The sequence below is a fragment of the Nilaparvata lugens genome, chromosome 4, assembly GCF_014356525.2.
Source record: "Nilaparvata lugens isolate BPH chromosome 4, ASM1435652v1, whole genome shotgun sequence".
In the NCBI taxonomy this organism is placed as follows: Eukaryota; Metazoa; Arthropoda; class Insecta; order Hemiptera; family Delphacidae; genus Nilaparvata; species Nilaparvata lugens.
In genome coordinates this window covers 75,776,843-75,799,521 of record NC_052507.1, presented here as the reverse complement: position 1 = coordinate 75,799,521, position 22,679 = coordinate 75,776,843, and the positions used below count along the sequence as shown (strand labels likewise).

Genomic DNA, 22,679 nt, shown 5'->3' with positions numbered 1-22,679 from the left:
ACTCAATTCCGGTGTTTTCAGATTCATCCAATCTATGATCAATGGTTTTCAGTTTCAATTATTTTCGAGCTCAATAAAAGTGTACGTCAACTAGAAATTTCTGATTAGGAGGATCAGCAGTATATCGATATAACAAACACACGCGTATTCAATCTGTGCAGGAGATGAGATGAGATCAGTGGATGAGAGGAGAGAGAGAGTGAATGAGTGAGAGAGCGGTGTGAAGCAACAGGTGTGGCCCGCATGCAGATTACGAACGCAACCAAACTGAAACACGGGCGAAACCCACTGATACACAGATCCAACAAACCCCATTGCAGATTAGAATCGATTTTCTCGCTGTTTCTCATCAAGAATAAATTTTCCAATTCTCCGGAAAATTGTGAATTTCTTCTTCCAAAAGCAATTAGCATGCTAAATTAGAGAGCTACAATCACGAGCGAAACTTAAGGGAAATGGAAATCGGTAACTTAATTTCGGAACTCTATCTTTCCCAAAGTTGTGACTCTCTCTGTCTGTCCTAGAGTTTGCCAAGTTTCCAACAAACCTTGAGAGAAAATTGAAAGGTAGAGTGTTCTCCGTCCAAACGCTCCCAGGTATTTACTAGAAATTGGATTTGATCTTTTTGATATTGGATATATTTTGCCAATATCACTGGAAATGAATGTATTGTAACGATATTTTATCCGAAAAATTAGATAAATAATAACAAATATTCCTGAAATTTCTTTTAACAAAAATTTGTATAACTTTGGATTGGTGTGATTGAGTTTGATTTATAGAGTGTGATTTATATTTTGGATTGGGGTGAATGAGTTTGATTTATGTAGAGATTTTTCGATTTATAGAGATTCATAGATTTATAGTCTGATTTATAGAGGAGTGTTCGAAAACTGGCCATGATTGTTTCTCATTTATTTATTTATTGGATTGATTGACTGATTGATTGATTGATTGAGTACTTTATTTATGTAGATTACAATATATACTGGCTTATACACTTATATACAATAGCTTACAATACAGCAAAATTATAGATGAATTTACATAATACAGACTAAGAAAATAATTATTGAACTGTATATGATATGAAAAAGTAATTTTCCTCCACCTACTATCAAAAGTCTCATTTTACACCCTGGAATCGAATACTAAAGTACTACTTTTCCTCCCATGGGACTAAAAATAATTCCCAGCGGGAAAAGTGATCACTTTTACTCCCAAGGGAGTAAAAATAAACCCATAAGATTAACATGGGAAGAAGTCCGACAACGCCGCGATTGAAGAATGAGGAATGTGGCAACACTGTCGTGGTCGGTAGAGGAAAAGTAAAAGAGCTCTATTTCGATCTTTGGAATATTTTAGCTCTAGGAAATAAGTAGCTCTATTTCGATTGTTAGGTTATGTTCAACCGTTGGTGGATATGAAAAAGTACACACCTCTAACGTCATCGGCATCTCTACGAGAGCGTTGATCTAAAGGTACGTTTTCGTTTATGCGAACTTTTCCGCAGTCGACGACGGCAAGCATTGTTGACATTCATATTGTCCAAATTTCAAGTGTGCTAAAACAGCTGATTAAATAACTTTTGTGACTCATAAGGAAACTATAAACTATCAACTATCAACTAGCAACTATCAACAAATTATTATCAGAGGTGAGCTAAATTTTGTTTTTAAAAAAATAGTGTGAAAGCGTGAAGATGTAGTAAAATTATTCATTGTTATAGGTATTGGTGTAGGTGGAGGAAAAATGTTGTGTGCATCACGGGACTAAAGTACTTATTCTCCCTCAGGGAAATTGTCGCCCTCGGCTACGCCATCGGGCGACAACAGTTTCCCTCAGGGAGAAAAAGTTGCACTTTAGTCCCTAGATGCACAAATAACTATTGTAATATAATAACTATAGATAATTATATTGTTATGCATCTACATAAATTGGCGGAGCTTTGGACACATCAATGGACAGAGACTAAAACACATAATCATCAAATGTTTGGAAGTTGAAAAACAAATGGATTGATTTTATAGCATTCCAAGAAATGAATATCACTAGACCGTGTTTCAATAGATGATAACGTTTGCAATTTCAAATTCCATCAAATTAAATAAAAAGAGACTAAGAAATTGTCAAAAACTACAGATTTTATTGAAAGTTAGAAAGAACGGTTTCGGTTGTTACACCATTGTCAATATCTTAAGGTGCGTACAGATATACGTGAGAACATGAGAAATTCACTTTTAATCAGCTGATGCCAAGCTTTTTATATCTGTATCTTACCGTTTCTGTAAAAATACAGATATAGTCAGCTGATTAAAAGTGAATTGCTCATGCTCGCGGCGCGTATATCTGTACGGACCTTTATAAACTGATCTTAAATTGTATGTGATGAATGTATATCAATGTGATCAATTTGAAGTATGTCAATCAGTATGATCAATTTGAAGTAGCTAAGTGATAATGTTGCGATCTAGCAGAAGTGTTCTAGAGAAACTACTGAGGCGCGTGGTAGAACTATTGAATAAATTTAGTCATTTCTGTTGAATACATTTGCAAAAGAAGATGGAGATGTGGAAAAACAAATGGCATTTCAAGATAAAACAAACTTGGCATCGTTACAAGATCGTAATAATGCATCAAGCGCTTGCTTGACAAATTGAGAGGCCTCACCGTCGCCCTCTTCCTTCCACCCCTCTAACCGCTCTCTCAAAACATTCGGCTTTTTCGCTAATGCCGCCACATGAGATGCTTCTAACGAGATTAATATAACGTGCAATCCTGCTAATTAGGGCTCTGTCACCCAATTAAACCAGGAGTAGGGCTGATTTAGACCACAAAGCAGTTACCACCAGAGGCAAAATAAAATTGAGTTTCCAGTACTTTTTATCATAATTTTCATTCGCAGATTCATTTCTAGATTCAGGTGAATTTTTTTCTATCAACATGCTTAGGTTGAGCACATCATACAGCCACTGATATCAATAAAAAAATTAATAATTGAAGAATAATATCTGACAATGACTTATTACAGAATGCAACAGTATCTTACTGTATTCAACAGAATTCAACTGTAGCAAATAGTTGCAGAATAAAACTACCTATTTTCAACTAATGATACTGATTTACTTCCACGTAGAAAGATTGTTAATTTTTGGCAAAATAGAGTAGGTGAGGGACCGCTCAGGAGGCTTTTTTCAAAAGTGGTCAAATGCTTAGGAATTAGGAAGTTTTACGAGGATTACTATGCCTTTCCACTGAGTTGGTGTGGTAATGAAGCCGATTTGTGGTAGGAGCAAGCCAGATTAGATAAACTTCCCACTTACTAGATTTAGCAAAGCTGATGAACTTTTCTGAATTGAATTTTACATTTCGTTCATAGTTTAGCACTGGTCTCAGAGAATTCACTCAATTTTTTATTGGGCTTTTCATTTAAAGTGGCACCATAAAGCCTGGTTTTCATTAGTAGAGTTAGTGGTAGAGCTCCCTGGGCAAGTACTAACTATCTTGTGAACTCTCCCAATGAAAACGTTCATGGTAGAGTACTAGTTTTTAGTAGAGTGGGATAGCACCGTGGGATAGTACTCTATCACTTGCCTTCCCCCCATCAACACTACTTCTCACTCTACTCTACCACAACTATTCTAATGAAAGCAGTCTCGATCTAGTAGAGTAGAGTATATGACATTTTAAGGTGAGTTCTGTTTACTACACAACACACTACCTGCTATTCTCAATTGTAGTGAAAACGGGTCGATGTCAAACGAGGCAAACGACAGAAGAGTCCTGCTACATTCGAGGCCAGCGACGCTAGAGGACCCCTGAAAAAAAGGCCTCAAATGTCGCCTGCGTCTGGCGACATTAGAGGACACTTCAATTTTCGTAGAGCCCCGACTGGAAAACAGTCCTCTACTGTCGCAGGCCTCGACTGTCGCGCCCCCGTGAAAACAGTTACTCGACCAAGTTGAGTAGAGTTAGCTCGGTAGAGTTAGTATACCAGCTACTCGACCACTAACTCTACTAGTGAAAACCAGGCTTTATCGATCTTGATGCACTTTTATTAAAATATATAATGTATCTTGTCTTGATAAAATGATAATACTCTCAAGTTGGATTCCCACATATCAGTCAGTATAAGTGACCGGTACGGTGAAAATATTATAATTCCCATATAATATGTTCAAATGGGACTATTCCTACTCAGCCTGGCCGAGCCAGTATGAATAGCTCCATTAGAACGTATAGGAATAATAGTCTCACTGTAAAGGACACGTTCACTGATACTGGTATGTGAGAATTCATCTTCGTCTTTGGAAACACCTAGGCCTGGTTGCACAAAAGCCGGTTAAATTTTAACCGTGATTAACTTTACGAGAACCAATCAGTGAAGGCGTTTTGGAAAAGACGGCTTCTCTGATTGGTTCTCGTGGATTTGATCACGGTTAAAATTTAACCGGATTTTGTGCAACCGGCACCTATAAAAAAATAGATAAAGTTTAGTCTAATTTCACTACAAAATTATAGAGTTTAGTCCAAATATGCGAGTGAATTAATCACGGTTGAAATTTAACCGGATTTTGTGCAACCGGCACCTATAAAAAATAGATCGAGTTTAGTCTAATTTCACTACAAAATTATAGAGTTTAGTCAAAATATGCGAGTGAATTAATCACGGTTAAAATTTAACCGGATTTTGTGCAACCGGCACCTATAAAAAAATAGATAGAGTTTAGTCTAATTTCACAATAAAATTATAGAGTTTAGTCCAAATATGCGAGTGACCTGTACCATTATCCTATACTTACACCAATATTACCCAAGTCTTTACACTAAATACCCTTATCTTTTTCTCTGGCCACTGCCGTTTTTCTGATGTACACGTTAAGCCGTCGATCTTGGCTGCCTAAAAAGCTGTCGTTAGGTCATGTCAGATGCCCTGAAATTGATCAGTTGCGACCTGAAAACTCTTGACACCAGACCTGAGCCAGCCAGGTTACACGATATTATTCCTTATCTTATACTTATATGATACGGGAATCATCACCGGCTTTATCACATGAGGATCATGTCTGAAGTGACGTCAACTAGAATACTTGAACATACTGCTCGCAGGAGGAACATTTTTACTTTCCTTGCCCTATTACCATAGGTGATGAAAGTATTGCTTTCCGAAAAAAATTAAGGTACCCCGATTTCCAAATTTCTATACGTTTCAAGGTCCCCTGAGTCCAAAAAGTAGTTTTTGGGTATTGGTCTGTATATATGTGTGTGTATAGGTGCGTACAGATTTACGCGCCGCGAACATGAACAATTTATTCACTTTTAATCAGCTGATGCCAAGCTTTCTATATCTGTATCTTACCGTTTCTGTAAAAATACAGATATAATCAGCTGATTAAAATTGAATTGGTCATGTTCGCGGCGCGTATATCTGTACGCACCTTATGAGTGTATGTACGTCTGTGTACACGATATCTCATCTCCCAATTTACGGAATGACTTGAAATTTGGAACTCAAGGTCCTTACCGTATAAGGATCCGACACGAACAATTTCAATCAAATGCAATTCAAGATGGCGGCTAAAATGGCGTAAATGTTGTCAAAAACAAGGTTTTTCGCGATTTTCTCGAAAACGGCTTCAACGATTTTGATTAAATTTTTACCTAAAATAGTCATTGATAAGCTCTATCAACTGCCCCAAGTCTTATATCTCTAAAAAATCCAGGAGCTCCGCCCCATCTATGCAAAGTTTGATTTTAGATTCCTAATTATCAGGCTTCAGATACAATTTAAACAAAAAAAATTCAAGTGGAAAAGATTGAGCATAAAAATCTCTACAATTAATGTTCAGTAACATTTTCACCTAAAATTGAAAATAAGCTCGAAGTTCCAGAAAATAAGATTATTAAATTGCAAACTGTTGGCAACTGTTGATTCTATTAAATCATTCACTATGAAGAGATAGCAGACTTCGTGTGTCTGCAGCGTTATTATCCTGTCACCAACTGGCTTAGACCTTTGAATAGTAGACTTGAGATGCGCGTGAACACTAACGTCAGTTGATCAATTTTCATAACGGCAAGGAAAGATGTGTGAGTGCGCCACTCCAGATTTTTTCTATTTTCCTTTCCTAGGTAATAATACAACTGAAGTAATAACACATTCACTTTAGGACACGTCAAAGAAAGCTTCTGTATGTTCTATTAGGGAAGTGAGAGAGTTCTATAATACTATGTGTTATATTCTGTAGGTTCATTCTCTCGATAAAATACATCAGCAAGCTAGCAGGAACATTTTTTCTATTGTCCTAGGTAATAATCAAACACAAGTAATGACATATTCACTTTAGGAGACGTCAAGGAAACTTTCTGTGTGTTCTATTAGGGAAGTGAGTGAGTTGTGGGTTCATTTTCTCGACCTGCAAAGTATAGGTCGTCGTTCACTGGTTCACACACACGGGCAAAGAAACAAACAATAAAAGTAAATGTGGTAGTAGCAGCTGGAACTACGGTAGCAACTTTATTTACCCAGCATTGAAGTTGGCGTGCGCTATGACATTCCTTGGTTATATTGTAACGGGAATGGAAAAGGCCCTGAACCGAATATTTATTCAAGGCATTCTACAACAACAACACGATCACTACCAAAACCTATATAGGGTAAAATAGAATATAGTTCACAAATATAGTCAAAGTCTGTACTAGTCCAAAATGCGATATCCCCATTTCAGTGCGTTGTACAGTGTACACGTTTCCAATATTCTATTACGTTTTGCCAACAGACAGACTGACACAGCGAATCGATATCACGACTCTTTTGTAAAATACAAAAACTGCTGCCATATTCAGTACATCATATACAGTGTGGGGTTGAAAGGGAGGATATTTCTGGGGAAAAAAGCAAGTTATCGCTAGCTACCGCCCTTCTAATAGCATTATTCGAAACGTGTCCGCAACCAAAAGCGACTCATCTCAATCAAAAGCTGGCCCAGTTTTCATTCGTCGCACCTATTCAACAACCCACAACTTCAAGAATTGAATTTCCCTCCGCGACAGCTGATTGAATGTCATTTGTTCGAAACAATCACGAATCTACCCTGAGAGGTAGTGACGTTAATTGGGTTTTCAGTGTGTTGACAAGTGTTGTCAATGCGAATTACACGAGAGTTGTCTGATGTTAACTGAAGCATGGACAGTAAATTAATTTATGCAAGTGAAACATAAACGATAGTAGACTCCATGCTGCACTTCTTTTTTTAGCTGCTGATGATGCCTAGGCATGTATTTGTGCGTGGGTGATGTTCTATCAAATATGATGCAACTGTTATTTGAAGATATGGGCTGAATATTTTCAGTCACACTCTGCATATTACATGCTATGCATGCGGGACGATGTCAGTATACACCAGCGTCAAACCCATATACATCCATCCTAGCACTGAAAATGAGTCTTGGAATGGCGGTGGCTGATTTTGTCGTTCTTGTGCTGAAAAATAAGTGTCTTGTTTTGGCGGGGCGAGTCCGTGACTAATTTCTCTACCTCGAAAACAGTCTCTGGTTGTCGCTATCAGCTCTTGTCGTTGGTAGAATGGCTAGGAAGTAAACTGGTGTGAATTTTGTAAAAGACTGTACCTTCTTGGAAATATTCTATTTATAAAATATCTAGTACTTGGTTTGGCATAAGGTCTTAGGTGGCGTGTACCCATGTATGCATTATAGGCTTGCACATGAAAATTTGCACAAATTAGCAACATTTATATTGTGCTCAAGTCTCAAATTGTCTTATATTTTGTGTAGAGTTTCGAAGTATGAATTTGTATTACTTTTTGTGGTAGTTGGTTTATAGTTTTCTTTGAATATGCTGTTTTAGTCAGGTGGACTAGTCATTTAGTGGACATCAGGACATCAAACTTCCATGTTTGAAAAATCTGTACTGAATTTCAATTTTTTTACTGAGGGTGATGCCCACATAAGCTCTTAGGCTTGTGCGTGGATAATGAGTGAGATGGATGATGATGAGAGATGGCGACTACTTTTCAGGTAGACGAGACAACGGCTTATCGTCTTCTCTGACAGACGGGGTGGCCTTATCTATGTGATTGTGCTATGGTCAAAAACCTTTGCCCCGGATGAGATTATTGGTTATAATTTTTATTATTATTATAATTGCATTACTTATTTATTGGTTCTGAGTCTAATTTGTCTCATTGCAATAACTCATTGGCACGAAATATAATTCGTCAGCCTAGCATTATAAATCTAATATCAAGTAGATTTTTTTTTATCCCAGAATTACCGTACTGTACAAGTCACACTAAGTCATAAATCATTATGTATAAATTAGGTATGAAACGATATATTTCGAAGAAGTGTAAATTTAGGTCTAGGTCAGATATGCTGTTCTATTTCAGTGAAATAACATGTCAACTTTCACTGTTTTCTTAGAAAGGTGTTGACACTTCTGGCATCAATAAATTACCTTCATAGCTGTAAATTTTCTGCAATTGATTTTAATGAGAAACATGTGATTATCACCTTGCTCAATTGAAATGTTCAGCTAAATTGTAAATTGTATATCCATTGCTCATTCTAAATTCTGATTCAATAAACAGATCTGTAACATTATTATAGTCCAGTCAATATACACATAAAAAAGGGGGTGTGCCTGCAATTTATATTGTAGTTCTGATTTTTAATATATTATTTGGATACATAAGAGAAGTCCAGAACCAATTTCTTCCTGCAAAATTTCCTTGTGCTAGGTGGCCCAAAAACCTCGTATTTTTGGCTCATTTTTCAGTTTTCAGCTATTTCTGATAGAAATTGGCCATTTTTTGTGTATTGGAATATGGGCTTAAGTACACTCAACAATAAATTTTCCATTTTCGACCGAATTTGACTCATGATGCATATTTTGGTAAGCAAAATCTAATAACATTTTTTTTTTAAATTTACAGGTAATACGATGAAAAGTTAGCCATTGCTGGTGAGTAGAATAATTCATTAATTTGTTTGTCTCGATGTACACGATTGATTTTCAATAGGTGTGTTGCAACTCGTTTATTAGTCAGCTTGCCAAAATGTATATTGCGTTGTGTGAAGGTAGTTTGTTCGATTGAAAACATTTACGTCGAAATGACGAGGTTGGAATGTCTAAATGAGATGGGGTAGTCGTTAAGAAGAAGTAGTAGTAGAAGAAGAAGAAGATAGTGGCTAGGGGTGAGGGTAGTCGTTTAGAATCAAATTTATCTCGGTTCGCACATCCAGAAGTAGCCTACGAACTGAGAGGTAAGATAAGAATAATAGTGAGAGAAAATGAAAGCGAACCGATATTGCCGAAGAAATTGGATCTGTTACAGTATTTGGCAGCCTCTCAATCAGATACTCCTCACCTGTGTATAGCTGTAGGCGCTTACTCACGTCTGCGCATGAGCAGTGCAGACTGCACCCGGTTTTAATGGTCATCAACTCTTCAACGACATTCGTCCAATGTATAAATAGCCTATTTGTTGTTGACCTATGTCCTGGAGAGATGGATTTGGGAAAGAGAGAGAGATTAGATTAGAGTTCTTTATGTATGTTACAATATTTAGAGATAGATATAGGAAGGGAAAGGAGTGGGTGTGAATGTGGAAAAGAGAGGGAGCAATTGGTGGTGTAAATGTGTGAGAGAGACATTCCATGTTCGATTATAGGTGAATCATATGCCGAGGGCAGCACATTAATGTATACCATTAAATCGCCACAGCACTAAACTTGCTCTATGCCCTAATTGAATTGAAACACGGAAAACCTATTGTGAGGTCCACATTATGATGGCAGTGGAGAAAGATAGGATAACAGTGTTGGCGATTATCTGCCTTGCCACTGCCTTCTATAGAGTAATGATATTTACTCTGATAGAGGACAGGTGATACCAGTAAATCTGATCATTCTTGTTGAAAATAATCAGTTATATTTTTTTTTTCGATGATTGAATAATGCATTTTCATAATTGGGATTAAATATCTTTTTGATGAATTATATTTCTGCATTATTGGATAATGATCTGGTAACTTTGCAGAGCTAGAAAATGGTAGCGCTATCTGCTTTGATAGACAAGGATAGCAACACCAATGTTGACCGAATACTGCCATTATAACGTGGACCTCACTATAGCATTTATTCACTGCTAATGTTGTGCTCTCTAATGTACAACACGATGCATTGCTGTAATCTGCCCAGTCTGTATTCGGATTGTATTACTTGAATATTATTCAAATCAGTAGTTGTTCAGTAACAATAGCAGAGGACAAATCCAAAGCTGACCTCTGTTTAGATTGTTCAATTTATCCTGCGATTTTCGTCGTTGTAAGCTCATTTAGAGCCGGCCCAGCTACAACTTGGTAAATCATTATCATGGAGCCATTAAAGTTTTTAATGTAAAATAGAATAAGATACTTCCTAATAGTTAATTTGTGAATGTTCATTGTTTAGGGTGGTTTCACGTACCCCAGCTTCAACTTGGTGTATCATTATCATAGAGAAATTAAAGTCTTTGATTTAGGATACATACAGTACTTTCCAATAGCCAATTGATAAATGCTCATTGTATATTATGTGAATGCGGAAAATATGTTATTGAAAAAAGTGTAAGAGTTCAAGCATTTCCTTCTTCTCGAATTACTAAGATTTTTCATGCAATTTTCCCTCCTTGGAATTGAAGTTTTTGATGTAAAATAAATACAGTACTTTTTAATAGTCAATATTTGAATGCGGAAAATGTGTTATTGAAAAAAGTGTAAGAGATCAAGCATTTCCTTCTCCACAAATCACCATGATTTTTGAAGCTATTTTTCCTCTTTGTAGCTCATGTGTGAAATTATAAGGAAAAGAAGGACATAATTTAGATGAGATCATCTCGATTTCTGCTCGAAATCAATTAACGGTGTAGAAGAATAGAAATGCATGAACAAGTCATAATTTAGTTGAACTGTAAAACCGTATCAAGTTGAGAGCGATATAAATCTTTAAAATATTCTATTGTACAGGATTTTTGTGAATGTAGTTAAAGTTATTTAATATTAATATAAAGCTAATGAATAATATTAACAGAAATTACAGAGAATATTAATAGAAATATTAATAAATAATATTAACAGATGCTTCACAAGATAGAAAATAACTAGTACCATAGAGAAACAATAGCATGAGTAGATATCCCATGGTATAGGGCGTTTATGTCGCAACTTTTACTGTTATCTCAAGCCTATAGACCACGTAGTTCTTTCCTGTGAAGCTTTATGAAGCTGGTAGTCTGTCATATTGTGCCGTTCATACACTCTTACCCGGTCAAAACAGTAGAAATCGACTATATTCGACAGTAATCGGCTTGAGATAACAGTAAAAGTTGCTACATAAACGCCCTATACCATGGGATATCTACGCTATTGTTTCTCTATGCTAGTACTGTAATAATTGAACATTCAAGTAGTCTAATTCAAATACTTTATTACTTAATCTTCCAATATTTTTTAAATCTATAATAACTAGTTCTATGATTGAACATTCTAATAGCCCTATTATAATACTGTATTACTAAATATTCTAAAAATACTCTAAATATCCATAAGATTCCTGGAATCTTTGTGTTTTAAATGCAAGAAACATATCATGAATTCAAAGTATTGGCAACTTGTTCAGAGCGATATTATAATTCCGAGCATCGCCATCCAATTAGCTGTGAGCTAGGAGGAAGCTCTCACTTAAACTGTTCGCATATCTATATTTCAGAGCTAGAATTTTTGTGTGGCAGTTTTTTATGCGAGCAACGATTAGGCCGAACATGTTTGCGGCGTCTATTTATAGTGCAGCTATCTGGCGCACTCCTCAATTAATTTATTTGCGATGTGTCCGATCTTTTGAAGAACACAACAGGAAGTGGGCTCCTTATTTACTGAACGTTTTCATTTTTCGGAGCCTTGAATGTTTTGTAACAGATGTTGGTGCGTTTTTAAGTGATTCCCGGCCGGCGAGAGCAAGATAAACAGTGTGAGAAGTGAGTAGTGAAACGGGTCTGATAGAAATCACCACCACTGATTCTGAGCTGTGTTATCAGTAGTGTGGCGCTTCCTACGGTGGCGTTTCCTACGAACGCTTTAAGCGTGGCGTTTCCTACGAACCATATCTCAATCGTGGACTTTCCTACGAAAAACTGCTACTTGTAATTAAGTTGCACCTGTTACTTATTTGTTTGGAGCAGATGGATGGACACTCATGTAGTGACAGTTCTTACAAAGGTTCGTATGCAGATACTCGGTTAAAACGGAGAAATGTCAGCTGATAGTTTAAACCCCGTATGAAACACATTATGATATATGCAACCATATCTAAGAATAAAAGTGGTTTATAGTATGTGTAAAATAAGTTGAGACTTGGCCCTCCATCCGAAGAAATTCGAGACTTTCTCAAATTTCCAATTCAACGTCAGAATTGGAAATTCGAGAAAGTTGCAATTTTACACGATTTGGCAACCCTGTAATTTCTTCGATGGAGGGCCAAGTTCCAATTTATTTTACACAGACTATAGTGTTAAACGTAGATGGTGACCATCCAAAGTAACTTAGGCCACTAACGGTAGAACATGCGGAAAATTACAAAATTATTATTCTAGAGAAATAATTTAACCTCATATCGGAGAAAAAAAATTGGATTGAAAAAAAATTACAAAAAACCTAACCTCGAAAAATTTTTCTTGAAGCGTTTCGCTGTGATGACTCAACAATGTATGACGACCAACTGATGCCAAGCTTTTTATATCTGTATCTTACCGTTTCTGTAAAAATACAGATATAGTCAGCTGATTAAAAGTGAATTGCTCATGTTTGCGGCGCGTATATCTGTACGCACCTTTAGACAAATATCAGTAAAGCCTAGTTTCCATTCTGGAAATTTGCAACATCACAACAAAACGACGAGCTACGCTAGATTGTTGAGCGAATTTTTTACAACTTTGTCGTCTACTGCTTCCATTTCGGTATGACATTATAGACGATAACTTAGCACTAACGTGAGACCTTGCTCTAGAGACCTTGAGAACTATAAAAAAATATAAAACTCACTTACTTTTGGGTACCTATTTTTGAAAATCTGACTTACATGGTTTTTGGGGGGTGCTGGATCTAAATCCGGAAGCAGAATCTTTCTTTCTTTATTTGTAAGGAAGTTAAAATTTGAGAGAAAATCAGTTCTTCGTAGGAAAAAGTCCTCGATTCAATTTTGGTTCGTAGGAAACGCCACCACAGGAAGTGCCATGTAGCCCTATCAGACAGGGATAACTGGAGCAAGTGAACAGCAGTATTGCCGAGTTTTCTGTTGAAGAGCGCAGTCGATATCAGGCGCGCTTTGTTGTCACGGTTGTTGTGGCGTGTGTTGTTTGGACACCGCAGAGCACTGTCCAGTTTCAACGACCGATAAGCGAACGCATTGTGCCTCCTCCACCACCTCCCACCCACCTGTGTTCACCTAATTCCGCCGTGAAATTTCCTAAATTCTACTCCTAATTATAATGCGATAACTGAATGTTTGGCTAGCTCATGTTGACTACATGGTGTATTCGATTAACGGTCAGGCATAATGAAGGATGAATGACGGCGTTTAATATTACACTGGAACACTGTTTAATAGATGTGATTTTGTTCATGGATTTCGCAAATCAAAGAGTTGAATTTCAAATACAGTGTAGGCCTACTCTACAGAGTGTTCTGAAAAATGGCGCCCATATGTCAGGGCGTGATTCCTCACATCAAAAGAAGAAAAAAGTTTTAATTAACATAGGTCCGAAAATGCTTGGTTACCAAGTTATACAGGGTGAACGATTTCGTCTGAATTTCAGTTCCCCTGCCGAAACGAAGCCCTACGGGTATTTGTTGGCTGTTAACTAAGATGTACAATTTAGCTTACTTCATGAAAATAAACTGATAAATTGAATATAATTGTTTCCAGACCTGTAGCTACAGTAATTTTCAAGATATGTGACGAAATACGCGAAACTTGGTCCCGAAAAACAAGTTCCATTCAGGTTTGAAACATATTTACTATGTTAAATATACAATAAACAAAAAAAATGTTGTACAATACTTGTAGAAAATTTAATCTCGAAGTGGGAGATGAAAAAGTCTATAATAGATAAACGCAACCTTTAAAAAAATAATCCTTAATTGCATGAAAAATAGACAACATCTGTTAAGCTTTCTACAAATGTTATATTAAGGATCATTTTTTAAAGATTGCGTTTGTGTATTATAGACTTATTTTTACATCTCCCTCTTCGAAATTAAATTTTCTACAAGTTTTTTAGAAAATATTTTGTGTTCATCGTACATTTAACATCTGAAAATCTGTTTCAAACCTTAAAGGAACTTGTTTTTTGGGACCAAGTATCGCGTATTTCGGCACATATCAGTTCATTTTACTTGAAGTACGCTAAATTGTATAGTCTACATCTCAATTAACAGCCAACAAATACCCGTAGGGCTTCGTTTCAGCAGGGAACTGAAATTCAGACGAAATCTTTCACCCAGTATAACTTGGTAATTAAGCATTTTCAGACCTATGTTAATTAGAATTATTTTCTCCATTAATATTATAGGAGATTGGGTTGAATAACATCAAAATATTGGAATTGAAAAACAGATTATGAGCAGAGTTTGTCAATATAAAAACTAGCTCGGCACTGTTGTTATATATTGAATCTGTAGTTTCCTTCTAATACGATTGTAATAGTCCATTGATGCTAATTTTCATAGGGTAGGAAATATTCTAATGCATGGCATGCTTGCTAATGGTTGCATGATTGGTGTACTTTGCTTGGCTGTTTATTACCGTAATCATGTGTTATTAATTGCGCGCCGTATATTCAATCAATGTAAACATGAATTGATTAGATTTATGACTGATATAAGTATTCAATTCAAATATATCTTCAATTGAACTTTTGATTTTTGTGATATGACATTGATTAATCTGAATTAAAAACTTTTTCACTGAGGGTAATGTCCTATGAACTTGGATGATGAGAGGTGAGTGGACCTATAGCTTCAGGTGTGTTCCGAACCACCCCCACCGGGAAAGTTTTCTAGACTTTGGTGATACTGTAGAGTGTGTCTCTCTTCTTATACTCCTCGTGTCTTTTATAGGCCATGGTGCTCTGCTCTCTTGATGCAAAACCTTTTTCAACCATTAACGAGAACATTACTACACTTTTCTCTGACTCCAGCCATAGAGAAACGATATCTATTTATTTCATATAAGATTTCGTTCATCTCTGCTACAACTGAAGCTACTACCATAGAGAAACAATAGCGTAAGTAGATATCCCATGGTATAGGGCGTTTATGTCGCAACTTTCACTGTTATCTCAAGCCGATTACTGTCGATTATTGCCGATTTTTACTGTTTTGACTGGGTAAGAGTGTATGAACGGCACAATATGAGAGACTACCAGCGTCATAAAGCTTCACGGGGAAGAACTACGTGGACTATCAGCTTGAGATAACAGTAAAAGTTGCTACATAAACGCCCTATACCATGGGATATCTGCTTATGCTATTGCTTCTCTATGCTACTACATAGTACATATTCTAAAATTTTTAATTTCCAATCTTAAAGAAACTGGTTTAATGATTGACGAGGGTAAAACGTGACATGAGAGGAAGTACCTATAGTATAGATACTGTACTATACTATACTACAGTATGAGATTGAACTGATTATGTTTAGATTCTGTTTATCATTATAAGTACATAGTACAAAATCGTTCAATACGATTGCTGGTTTATATGTTTATAAAGTCGACTTCGTCAATTTTCAAGCTAAATATGAGGTACATGTGGAAACTCAGGATTTTAGGTTGCCTCCATGGAATACAGTGGCGCATTTCCCCTCAGTGACCTCTAGACATCAATTTTTTAGAGTGCTGCCGCTTCTCTCTCTCACTCTCACACTTTTGCTGACAAGAATTGGGTAGACGTCTTTTGGAAGATGTTTTTGAAAACTTGAGCACTTGAAAGAAAGGTAATAGTTGTTCTGAGTAATAATTCTATTGGGCCACGGCATTGATAGAGAGTTAAACAAGAATTGGGTAGACGTCTGTTGGAAGATGTTTTTCAAACTGGAGCACTTGAAAGAAAGGTAATTGTTGTTCTTTCTATTGGGCCACGGCATTGATAAGAGTTGTACATGCACGGGTGCACCAGATTTTAAATATTACTCTCCTCCATGTATATTCTTTACTTTATGGTTGCATGCTATGCTACTGGAAAATGGAAATCTCGGATTTTTCATTTGGAGGTCCGCCCTAATCCATACTGCAGTGCTTCTTCAATGATGGCAGCTCTCTTCTCACAGGCTCAGACTCTCAGGTTTCCTATTGTCTTTTGTCTCTACATTTTCCCATCAAAGATTTGCCGCTCGGTTGTTTGAGTGTGCTGGGAATTTGTGCTTCCTTCAGTCTACAACACAGTAGAGAGTGCACAGAGGTTTACGTTTCATTTCCTTCGACAAACGCAGCTTCATCGATCCGTTTTCAAATCATATTTATGCGATAAGCAGGGGTGCCCACAAGGGGGGGCATGGCGCAATTTGCGCCATCAACATTTTTGGGGGGGGGGCATGATTTTTTTTTATATTTTATGTCGACATTTTGAATCATGGCTATAAAATCAAGGTATTAAATAGAGATATCCGAATGTAGTTAATTTTAATACTTTTTCCCACCTTTACAATGTTATATTTTGCAAATTGTAACTCATATAAAGCATAAAAATACAATTGATAATATGTTTTATGCAGGAATTTTAGTAATTTTAAGCCTATGAGTTTGAAGGTAAATCTTTGACAAAAATAAATTATAACTTCATCATCCACTATTATTCTGATTTCCTTTGCTTGATTTTAATTTTTAATGGTCCTGTGTTTGAGTTTCATTGCTGTAACAACCTAATTTTCTTAAAAGCACAATGATAAGTTAAATTGTAATGTACATTTTAATCTAATAATTATTTTAATTTCGAAGGCGTTCCATGATGATATTAATGTCTCTGAAATGGGAATGCAATTATCAACAACTTCGCAAACTCTAGTGATTTGACAGAAGAAAAAACTTCTCTCATCAAAAATTTGCGAAAAATATCAAATGAAGCCAATTTTAATCTTTCAAATTTACACCCTATTTACCACACAGTAATCAAGTAATATTTTTCACAACTGTAGGCTACTCATATAAAATAGTATGATAATATATTTAGTATTCCAATAAAACATTTAGTTTTTGAAAAAAATTATATTTTCAAGCCCCAAAATCCATTGAAGAATTGCCGAATTGTTCGATCAAGAGATTCAATAATTGATTGATGATAAAGTTCAATTGCGCCGTGAACATAGATAATTTGATCTTAATCAAGGGCAATATTTTATAAAAAGTTTGGAGACAAAAGTCGCGTTGCCAATACATACATAGAAATTATACTCATAAATCATTCGTAAACAGTACAGGGGAAATACTTTCACCATTGAAAATATTAATTTGCCCCCATGCAAAGCCTATGGTAGTAATTGGAATACTGTGTATCCTTTCTTGCTCAAATCAAACATGTACTGTAGCCTACAGAAAAGTCACGACATGCCAATTGCAGAATTTTCTCATTTTCAATTGATATCTTCTCATTTACAGTTGACGATTTCTCAAATATAATTCACTATTCTCAATCACATGTGATGACTTCCCAATACAATTGACTATTCTTATCTACATATATGGCATTCTCTCATTATAAGTGACTATTCTCAAATACAATTAATACTTTCTTAAATTAACTTGATACTTTCTCAAATACAATTGGAAAAAGTGTAGTTAACCTCACCCCTCTCAAGCGTTCTTATCAATGCTTTTCTGATACATTGATATGAGAAATAACGCTTATTGCTTGAATTCATTTATCTCAACTTGAGAAAAATCTGAATTCAAGCTCATTATAAATATATAAGGTTGATTTTTGAAAATCTGAATTATTTGAATAGTCATTGCTCTATGTTCAATGAGTGTTGAACGAATAAATTTGACGTAGCAGATATTTGACTAATATGATCAATCTAATCTGTCGAAAAACTGCTGATTTATAATTGGAAAAACGTTGAAGATGTATCAGATACAACAACCAAGCTTCTATAAGATTAAATTGTACAAAGTTTAAATTCAAAGGCATCTTTTTATCTTGCATCAGTCTTTATTCAAAGCGGTTGATTATGTTGAGTATTATGGAAAATAAAAAGATGAATGTTTCAATTGGGTAGAACTTTTGAATTGGGATTTTATCTATGTAATAATTTAAAGGGAATCTGATAGGATACATTTTTCCACAACCTGTCCTCATTTTGGTTTTTCCAAAAATGAATAAGATGATTTGAATGCCTCTTCGAAAATAATCATAAATTTTCAATACTGTACATGGTTATAGTTGCTTTATTATTGGGAATAATGTAGTTTCAGAATAGGAATTTGAAATTGTTGGGTAGAAAACTCTCTTCTTTGATCAGCACCAATGAACGTCTCCATGAATGACCTCGCCATTCAGAGTCATATCAATCTTTCTCGATGAGAGAGAAACTTTGATGATTCTTTTTTTATAATTTTACTGTTTATAAACGCTTCTTTAGGTCTATACTGATTGATACAACAATAAATTCTTATTTAAATTGCATACACATCAATCTTCTACAAGCTTAGTTGTCTCAAGTTCGTCTTTTCTCCAATTCATAATGCATTCGCTTCAACCGTGAAAAGGTGGAGAAATCCGTCAATTTTGTAGTCAAGTGGAAAAGAGTTGACATTACTGCCCACTCTTCGCCAATCAAATAAAAAATAAAATACAGTACGGTAGTCATTCTATTCCAATTTTTCCACTTTTTGAAAGGAACAAATTAAAGTTTCACACACATACTTCAACAGGAGAGAGAAAAACAACACAATAAAAACTTCCAACACAAAAGAGCTTCAAAATTTGAGACAGAGAATAATCTCTCAGCATCGAGAGACTCCAAGATAGAAAATACAGTGTACATTTAAGTCAGACAGAGACAATCTTATTAGTTGGAGGAAAAAGAGGTTGAATAACCCTGAAAAAGTTGGCCATATATTTTTCAACATACTTTTAGACTACCTTGAAAAGCTTAGAAGAATGAGCTGTGGTATGAGATGTATCTATCCTTATTTCTGATGCCCCTTCATGGGATGCCCCGAACAAGAACGTGTGCATTGCTAGTCTCAAAAATAATATCAAAAAGATACTTTATTTCCATTTAAAAAGAAATAAGAAAAGATGGTATATATTTTTACAATATTATGAAAACAGAAAGAATTCCCCACAAGAACAAAGGTAAATAATGTCCTTTGGAAGATTAGAATGTAAGATGTGAATTTTACTGTCATACACTGACTAATGTTAAAAACTGAAGGGTTGGGAATTTGGATACTTTGGGGGGGGCATACTCTTGGATTGGGGGGGGCATGCGCCATTGCCCTTGGGGGGGCTGGGCACCCCTGGCGATAAGAATACTGACTGTATTCAGTTGAATAATTTTTGTTGTAGGTACGTTTTGCTTCACCAATCGGGTTTCAAAAAATATTTATACGATAAGAATAAGAAATACTGTATTCAGTTCAATACTCATTGTTGTAGGTACGGTACTTATTATTTATCTCTTCCCATTTATCAATTTTATCAAATGTTTTCCGTTTTATCATATAATAATATCGGGGCACCGAGCTTCGCTCGTTATTTTTACTTTCCTTGCCCTATTACCATAGGTAAGGAAAGTATTGCTTTCCGAAAAAAATAAGGTACCCCAATTTCTAAATTTCTATACGTTTCAAGGTCCCCTGAGTCCAAAAAAGTGGTTTTTGGGTATTGGTCTGTATGTGTGTGTGTGTGTGTGTGTGTGTGTGTGTGTTTGTGTTTATGAGTGTATGTGCGTCTGTGTACACGATATCTCATCTCCCAATTAACGGAATGACTTGAAATTTGGAACTTAAGGTCCTTTCACTATAAGGATCCGACACGAACAATTTCGATAAAATGCAATTAAAGATGGCGGCTGAAATGGCGAAAATGTTGTCAAAAACAGGGTTTTTCGTGATTTTCTCAAAAACGGCTCCAACGATTTTGATCAAATTCATACCCAAAATAGTCATCGATAAGCACTATTAACTGCCACAAGTCCCATATCTGTAAAAATTTCAGGAGCTTCGCCCCATCAATGCAGATAGATTCCCAATTATCAGGCTTCAGATACAATTGAAACGAAAAAAATCAAGTGGAGTAGATTCAGCATGAAAATCTCTACAATTAATGTTCAGTAACATTTTCACGTAAAATTGAAAATAAGCTTTAAATTCGAGAAAAAGTGATTATTCAATTGCAAATTATTGTTGATTCTATTAAATCATTCACTATGAAGAGATAGCAGACCTCATGTGTGTCTGCAGCGTTATTGCCCTGTCACCAACTGACTCAAATCTTTGAATAGTAGCTTTGAGATGCGCGGGAACACTAACGTCAGGTGATCAATTTTCATAACGGCAAGGAAAGTTGTGTGAGTGGGCCACACCAGATTTTTATTTATTGATAAACAGAACACAATTCTCTAAAATGATCGTGTTTATATTTCACAGCTGGCTATACGTCATCTTTTGAATTTCGGGGATGCGATATTTTGATGTTTTAAATACTCACTTTTTCACTATCCACAGCTGTTTCAGCCAAGGATGAATTATCCTTTTAATGTCGTTCAGCGAGTTTTCTCAAGGATGAGACCTTGTGCAATCGAATCTCTATATCATAAACCTACTATGTTCCAAATTTCGTGAGAATCGTTAGAGCCGTTTTCGAGATCCGTTAAACATAAATAGCCAGATATAAAAATAACCAGATATATAAACGCTTGATTGACCGAGCGAAGTGAGGTCTAAGATTCAAGTCTACGGTTTGGCATTTCTCTTAGACCCGGTTGCACAACAGCCGTTTAAATTTTAACCGTGATTAATTTGAAGAGAATCAATCAGAGAAGGCGTTTTTGATAAGACTGCTTCTCTGATTGGTTCTCGTCGTGTTTTGCAACTGGCACTTAATGTTTATATGTTGCGCATTTACGGCGAAACGCGGTAATAGATTTTCATGAAATTTGACAGGTATGTTGCTTTTTAAATTGCGCGTCGACGTATATACAAGGTTTTTGGAAATTTTGCATTTCAATGATTATATAAAAGGAAAAAGGAGCCTTCTTCATACGCCAATATTAGAGTAAAAATCAGACTATAGAATTATTCATCATAAATCAGCTAACAAGTGATTACACAGATAAAACACTTATTGACATGGGCTTCTTTTAAATTAATAAAACAAAATAAATCTTATAGCACCCTTTATTCTTTAAAAAACTTTAGACTAGTTGAACAACTAGTTTCGGGTTACACCATCTTCAGGTTCTAAAATAAAATAAAATTCAATAACTGTTACTAATTGATATAAAACGAACATATAACTTTTACCAGAAATAAGTTAGTCATATGAATTTAAACATATGTTCGTTTTATATCAATTAGTAAACAGTTATTGAATTTTATTTTATTTTAGAACCTGAAGATGGTATAAACCGAAACTAGTTGTTCAACTATTTTAAGTTTTTTAAAGAATAAAGGGTGCTATAAGATTTTTTTGTTTTATTGATTACACAGATGTATGGAGAAGCAAGTCTATTGCTGGATTTTCATAAAAGGTCTTTAGTTTCAATCAGGTACTGTACTTGTGGATGAGAATACTGCGTGAGAACTACTGTTCACAGAACTACTAGTTATTCGAGAACTTTAAAACGTTCTTTCGCTTGTGTACGGTTGCACATAATCCGGTTAAATTTTAATCATGTTGAAATACCACGAGATCCAGTCAGAGAAGGCTTTTTCAAACAGAGAACTTCTTTGATTGGTTCTCAATCACGATTAAAATTTAACAGGCTTTTGTGCAACCGGACCTGTAGAAAGTATAGACTGTATTTGATCAAAAGTTATTTGCGGTAATAGATGGCTCTAAATTCACATTATCTACAAGACTTGTAAGCAAAGTAATCACAGGAATGGATTTACACATTGTTGATGAGAATTTAACTCTTTAATTTGTGAGGTCATTGTCATGATAATTATTCCACCACTGTAAATACTTTTCAGTTTTGATTCTACAACTCGCAATATTCTGTTTTATTTCTTCAAGAAGATACTAAAAATTCGAAAGTTCGATGTCCTAGGGAACTATTGAATGCTTCAGCTATCAGCTCGTAAATTTTATTGCTAACTTTCAAAATAGCAGAGTATGATGAAGATTTAACTAATTCCAATAGCTGAATGGTGTTGTTATGAGATGATGATTCAATGATTCTATTACAGCAAGAAAATACATACAGTACACGATCATTACAATAGAATTTCTAGATGATAGCTGAACCGATTTTATTTGAAAGATGGTAGGCTTGAAGGCTGTGCAAAGGCTAAAAATAAACTTTCTACTCGTAATATTTTTCAAAGTTTTTCGATTTGTATATCATCAAGCTATCAAAATGAAAAAGTTTTCTAAGGAAAACATTTTTTTCTGATCATT

The 22,679-nt window shown here is 35.5% G+C and overlaps 1 protein-coding gene across 12 annotated transcripts in view; it reads left to right on the top strand.

The window, feature by feature from the left end:
- The window catches only part of LOC111047600 (RNA-binding protein Nova-1), a 135,218-nt gene that overhangs the window by 10,611 nt on the left and 101,928 nt on the right, over positions 1-22,679 (top strand). For 2 of the 12 annotated variants that reach the window (XM_039426483.1, XM_039426482.1), the window contains exon 2: positions 8,955-8,983. The exons of the other annotated variants lie outside the window; for them this stretch is intronic. The gene's annotated coding sequence lies outside the window, so the exon portion shown is untranslated. The remainder of the gene's footprint in view (positions 1-8,954; positions 8,984-22,679) is intronic. 12 annotated transcript variants of the gene reach the window in all.